A 6,169-nucleotide genomic window follows, 5' to 3' on the forward strand; every position below is an offset into this window, starting at 1 on the left:
GAAGAAAAAGAAGAGTGAAATGATGAGTGGAAGAAAAATAATGAAAGTAGATCTAAGTTCACTTGTAAAATATGGAAAAGATAGAGAAAAGATGAAATGAAAGCAAAGCATGAAGGTGCAGCAACATGGAAGTGGTGATGATCTATTAAAGAGATTGTAGAAGAAAAATATATCCAAGGAAAAAGAGAAAAGCATCTAGCTTTCTTCATGTGGGTAGGAAACATGAACATGTGAATATTGAGCTGGTTTTAGGTCAGTTTCTGCCCCTTGATTCCTTCAATTATTTCTCCAACAAGACTTCATTATATGCCTTCGACTTCTTCATATGAAATGTTCCACTATGAGTGTAGATCATGCTGACAAATTTTCAGATTTTTATTCCATGTGGTTGGGCCGAAAATGCTGCTGGACCTCTTACAGGTCCAATTTTCCAGTTTTGCTTCTGTAGAAAATTGGGCTGATTGTTTGAAGGCCTTCCACTCAAAAAAAGCTCTGGCACTCTTCATAAGAAATGATCCTTGGGCTGTCTAGAATGGATCTGGAAAGTTTCAGCACATTTCGATTTCATTTGGTTAGTCTGCCACCCCTCCTTCCTTGTCTAGCTCGTTTTTTCCTAGCCGAAGTAGGAAAATATGCTAAAGTTGACTTGTCATACTTCCATAGTAGGCTTTATTTAGCCTCTAAATATATATTTCGAGCTTGTCGACAATATATAGCTTGAGCCACTGATATTGGCACAATTTCTCCAAGACGTGCCTTGTCAGGCCAAAATGCTTATTTTGGGTCCAAACATTGCCCCCCAGACCTCGAAGTCAAAGGTCTTCGTCTTGACTGAAGAGGTCTTGAATCAGCACTCCTCTTATAATGTCGTTGCTCCAAAGCCACTTGTATTGGCTTGACTAAAGTTACTTGAACAGTAGCCTCTCTCCCTCTTAATTATACATAGTGAGCATACATATATTAATCGCCAGTCTTCCTTCGCGAACCATCCTTTGCGAGGCCATGTAATTAAAACCACTTCGCTGCCAACAATTCGCAACCCAGCTTTCGCCACAATTATTGGCAAAAATATTGATTTGACCTCCTCCACTGCTAATACCATACTAGGCATATTAAATGCCTCTTGTATATGTGCCCAGACCAATACCAATGGCCTCTTAAGTATATTAGCAAGTTCCAGCCACTATTAGGCAAGAACACAATTTTTTGCATCCTCCGCGACGCACAAATTTGAAACTCTTTTTGTATTTTTGTATTTTTGTATTTTTTAATTTTAATAAGACATTGTGAATCAAGGTTTAGACATGTGGCCCAAGTATAGTCGCCTAGACACAAATTTTCTTTCAAATCCTTTGGGCAACCTTACTGAAATGGCCAGGTGGGGGAGGGCGAACAAGAGAGGCAGAATCCATTTTGGCATGAGCTACTCCCACATAGTGGTTTAGGCCCATTTGCGCGCACTTCTGGATTCAAGAACCTGTCATGAACGTTGTCCCCTTTCTAGACACCATTTCACATAGGCTATACTTACTAAGATGAGAAATGTCATAAGTGTGAAGACAGTTCAACAAGTGTTAATAAAAGCCTCACTTAACCTTAAGGGACCTGAACTAGGCACCAATAAGGAGTTTAGGCCAATATTAACAAAAGAGACTTCACCTATTCCGTTATGATTCACAACCCCTTACCAAATTCAACTTCTTTTTTTTTTTTTTTTAATTATGAAAATAAAGGTAAAAAACTAAAAACTGACAGGAAATTAACAACAAAGCAAGGAGCTAGCAGCGACACGTTTGGCTAACCTCTAGAAGACCACGGGGGAGGCCATCTATGCTTCATTCCAAGCTCCGATGTATCAAAATTTGTAGGGTAAAAATCCCTCCTGTGAGAGCTTGTAGGAAAAGAACAAAGATACTTCTCCTTGAAGAATTTGGAGGAATTTGGCTCGAGAGAGGGGTAATCTTGCCTCCCAAGTATCTTTGTTGGTTGACGAGGCATGATCTTCAATTGCAATTTGGGAGATGACGGTGTCCCAAGATCGGCTTTGTCGCCAACTGTCGCCAACTTCTCTTGATCAAAGGGATGATCATGGGTCATATCTTGCCCCCCAAGCATCTGATCAGTAGCCACATATTTGGCTTGATCAGTGGAGAAATCAGTTATATGTTCAGAGACAATTTCATTGTCAGAAAAACATTCTTGTGGACCGTCTTCTCCATGCACAACCTCTGTGTAAGGCTGTGACTCAACAGTGAGACCCTTACGTTGATTGCCACCTATAGGCAAGTTAGTCTCAGAAATGACCTCTTCGCGAGCAGGTTTTTGACGTCCCAATTCGCCTTGCTGCGAATTAGCCAAGCTGGAACCTTCCTCGCGTAAGGTTGTGAACTCAGATGTGATGTTCGCGGCATGTTGAGTGGTCTGTTTGTCGCTGCTCAAGAAAGGCTTATAGAATTGTTCTCTAGCTTCTCGAGCGTTCTGCTCAATTTCTTGGTCCCAATCGCGAAACCTCTGCTTTGTTTTTGCGATCAAACTGGCCATGTCCCTAGCTCGCTTTTCTTTATGCCTCTCGACGTTGGCCATGATGATCGCCAGCTGTTCCTCAATGCTTGCCCCCTCTGGGATGGGAATAGGCATAAACTCATCATTAATGGCAGTATCGCCAGTGGTGGCAACATTGACCATCTATTCACTTTAGGAATTTCTTTTGGTAAAGATTTTCCTCTGGCATCCCAATGATGGTGAACACAAAAAGACTCTTGGTGTAGTCCCACTGGGCGTGCCAAAATGTTTGTTTTGAAGCCCGGTGGTTGAATGTCTTCAAGAAAAAAAAAAAATTCTAACCTTGTCCCACTGGGCGTGCCAAAATGTTTGTTTTGAAGCCCGGTGGTTGAATGTGCTTCAAGAGAAAAAACTCTGATGTTGTCCCACTGGGCGTGCCAAAATGTTTGGCTCCAATTTTGCTGCAGCTGGTCAACAGTCTCTTTTCTGCGCGGGCGTGCCAGCACCGTTCGGGTGCGGTCGTCGGGGATGTCCCTTAACCTGACTTCTTTCAAGCGATTGTAGACGAGGAGAGCACCAACCTCGTCGTGGGGATTCTTTCTGCCTCGTGGTGAGGACTTTGCTGAAGTTTCTTCTTGTTAACACAATCGATACTCAATATTGCAGATTGAGCAGAGCGAAATCACCGGGAAATGTTGAGATCTTGCTAAAGCGTGACTTTAACTTGGCTGGGTTGCTAGGGCGTTACCCTTGCTTGGCTGGTTCTGTAACCGTTGTGGTCGCGGCACTACCGTCGGCTCCCGAGGAGACTAGGACCGAAGCACGTTGACAGAGGGTTTGGTGGCACTGAAAGTCGGCTTCTGAGAAGACTAGGACTAGGAGTGTGATCACCGGTAAGAGAAAGAGAAAGAGAGGGAGAGAAGTTGCTCTTAGAGAGGTTTGCTCTAGAGAGAACTTAGATCATCTTAGAGATGTTTTGATGTTGTGAATGTGTGTTTTTAGAATGAGAGGAGAAGGTGTTTATATAGGGAAGAAAAAGAAGAGTGAAATGATGAGTGGAATAAAAATAATGAAAGTAGATCTAAGTTCACTTGTAAAATATGGAAAAGATAGAGAAAAGATGAAATGAAAGCAAAGCATGAAGGTGCAGCAACATGGAAGTGGTGATGATCTATTAAAGAGATTGTAGAAGAAAAATATATCAAAGGAAAAAGAGAAAAGCATCAAGCTTTCTTCATGTGGGTAGGAAACATGAACATGTGAATATTGAGCTGGTTTTAGGTCAGTTTCTGCCCCTTGATTCCTTCAATTATTTCTCCTACAAGACTTCATTATATGCCTTCGACTTCTTCATATGAAATGTTCCACTATGAGTTTAGATCATGCTGACAAATTTTCAGATTTTTATTCCATGTGGTTGGGCCGAAAATGCTGCTGGACCTCTTACAGGTCCAGTTTTCCAGTTTTGCTTCTGTAGAAAATTGGGCTGATTGTTTGAAGGCCTTCCACTCAAAAAAAACTCTGGCACTCTTCATAAGAAATGATCCTTGGGCTGTCTAGAATGGATCTGGAAAGTTTCAGCACATTTTGATTTCATTTGGTTAGTCTGCCACCCCTCCTTCCTTGTCTAGCTCGGTTTTTCTTAGCCGAAGTAGGAAAATATGCTAAAGTTGACTTGTCATACTTCCATAGTAGGCTTTATTTAGCCTCTAAATATATATTTCGAGCTTGTCGACAATATATAGCTTGAGCCACTGATATTGGCTCAATTTCTCCAAGACGTGCCTTGTCAGGCCAAAATGCTTATTTTGGGTCCAAACAACAATATTTAATTCCACAAAATACATGTTTTCACCGTCTTAGCCTAACAAAAACAATATGCAATTATCACAACAAAACGTCAAGTTCAAATTAATCAATAACATGCTCAATAATTTCAACCCAACTAAAAACTCACATGCTCTGTCTCTCAATTCATTTTATCCTATTTCCCACAATCTCCAATTATACAAATAACTCCCAATATTTTAAACATTTTACGTCCCCACAATCTATCAGATCACCATTCCCTTGCCTCCACGGCACAACCAGGAAATCATACTCATTTCCCTCAACATAATGCGGTTGCCAAAATCATGCCATCCCAACTCATTTTCCAATCACTACAGATCACAACCCACAACTGTACCCACAATAAGAATTAAGCAAAATCAGTAATCTCTGCATAGAAACTTAGTTCAGGAGATCACATTAAAAACAAACAATAGAAATCATATAAATCCCTGCATAGAGTTTAGTTCAGGAATTTACATTAAAACAAACAATTCAAAAAGCAGTAATCTCTGCATATAACTTAGTTCAGAAGATTACATTAAAACAAACAATTCAAAAATAGAAATAAATAGAACATTTACTAAAAACATCCATTAATAACGCCAATCACCACACAGCTCATCACACAAATCACCACACACTCTCTTTTAAACAAATATACCCAAGGGCACACAATAACTCAAAGTTATTCCCCAAGAAGTATATTGACAGACATACTACAGCTCCAACTGTATCGTAACCTGCCCCCTTGACCAAGGTACAAGCATCCGATAACTGAATCGTAACATGCCCCCTTGACCAAGGTGCAAGCATCCGATGACTTACACCATAACTGTATCGTAACCTGCCCCCTTGACCAAGGTACAAGCATCCGATAACTGTATCGTAACCTGCCCCCTTGACCAAAGTGCAAGCATCCGATGACTTAACAACAGGTTACCACTGTAACCATCGGACTTCGGACCACCTGGCCCTCAGAACCAAACCCCCCTAACAGGTTACCACTGTAATCGTCAGACTTCGGACCACTTGGCCCTCAGAAGAAAACCTTTTAAGGAAATCTCCCACGAGTCACAATGTCACATCACAGTTTCAATTCACTCTTTCAACAGTATAATCATCAAACATATACATATCACAACGCCACACCATCCAGATATATATATTTCACATAAATATATATATATATATATATATATATATATATATATATATATATATACGTAGTCATTCACGCAGGAATGACCACTAATACCAACTATAGTTCATACGTATTAAAATCAAGAAATTCATTTTTATAATAAAACTTCATTTTACTTACCTATGAACCGTTGACGATCAAGTCCATATAATTTTAAAACAAATATTTATTTATGAAAAACGATTTCACAATTTATCACACAATTCCCACTAATAAGTAAACTCGTTCATAAATGAACCACGTGAGATTTACTCACATCCAAATCCTATTGCGTCTTCTCTAACAACCAAGATACGATTCACAATCGTCCGCCAACTCAAACCATCAATCATCTCGCAAGTTCAGAAATTCGAAGAACCCTAGAATCACAATCTTCAAAATTCGACCTCCACACTTTGAATCGTTGCAAGCCACCTTGGGAGAAAGCATCTACTTCCTGTGAGCTCCAAAAGCCCTCAAGAAACACCGGCGATGGTGGCCGGAATCGGAAGTTCACATCTGGGTCCGACGCAGCTCCGCGGCCAAACTTCTCGGCCTTGCACCGCCCTCCACAGCTCGTTTCATGCTCCAATTCTTCCACAGACCTCAAGAGGGGATTGAGGCGAAGAGAACCCACTTTGAATCGCTTCCTAT

Source organism: Rosa rugosa, chromosome 2 (assembly GCF_958449725.1).
Source record: "Rosa rugosa chromosome 2, drRosRugo1.1, whole genome shotgun sequence".
In the NCBI taxonomy this organism is placed as follows: Eukaryota; Viridiplantae; Streptophyta; class Magnoliopsida; order Rosales; family Rosaceae; genus Rosa; species Rosa rugosa.